Below are 433 nucleotides of genomic sequence, written 5' to 3' on the forward strand. Positions count from 1 at the left end.
GAATTTGATGGTAAAAAAAGGTCGCCAATGTCACTTGATATGTATGAGAATATTAATATTGAACTCTTAAAGTTAATGTGGTCTCGTTGCAATGCACGGGCGTTCTTCTAGTTAGCGATAAGTTTCTGAAAGTGTTCACGCTCGGAGGCCTCTCAGACCGAACGAAATCGTTCGGTCGTTTCACCTGCGATGGGGAACGATTGGTTAGAGATCGGTAGAAATCTGGCGTTCGCTCCTTATCGGGACCCAAGGAATAACCATGGTGCGGTAACAAGAGGAAAGAATCCTTGTGCCGTACGCACTTTAGCTACTTGGCCGTTTAAGATTTTGCAATATCGTTTTAAAACAGCAGGATCTCTTCAAACTCGCCGTACGCCAACAGTTTGCAAGCCTGTCGAATTTTATCTCTTGGTTAAAAAAGAAAAAAATGAAT

This window comes from Triticum dicoccoides, chromosome 5A, assembly GCF_002162155.2.
Source record: "Triticum dicoccoides isolate Atlit2015 ecotype Zavitan chromosome 5A, WEW_v2.0, whole genome shotgun sequence".
NCBI lineage: Eukaryota > Viridiplantae > Streptophyta > Magnoliopsida > Poales > Poaceae > Triticum > Triticum dicoccoides.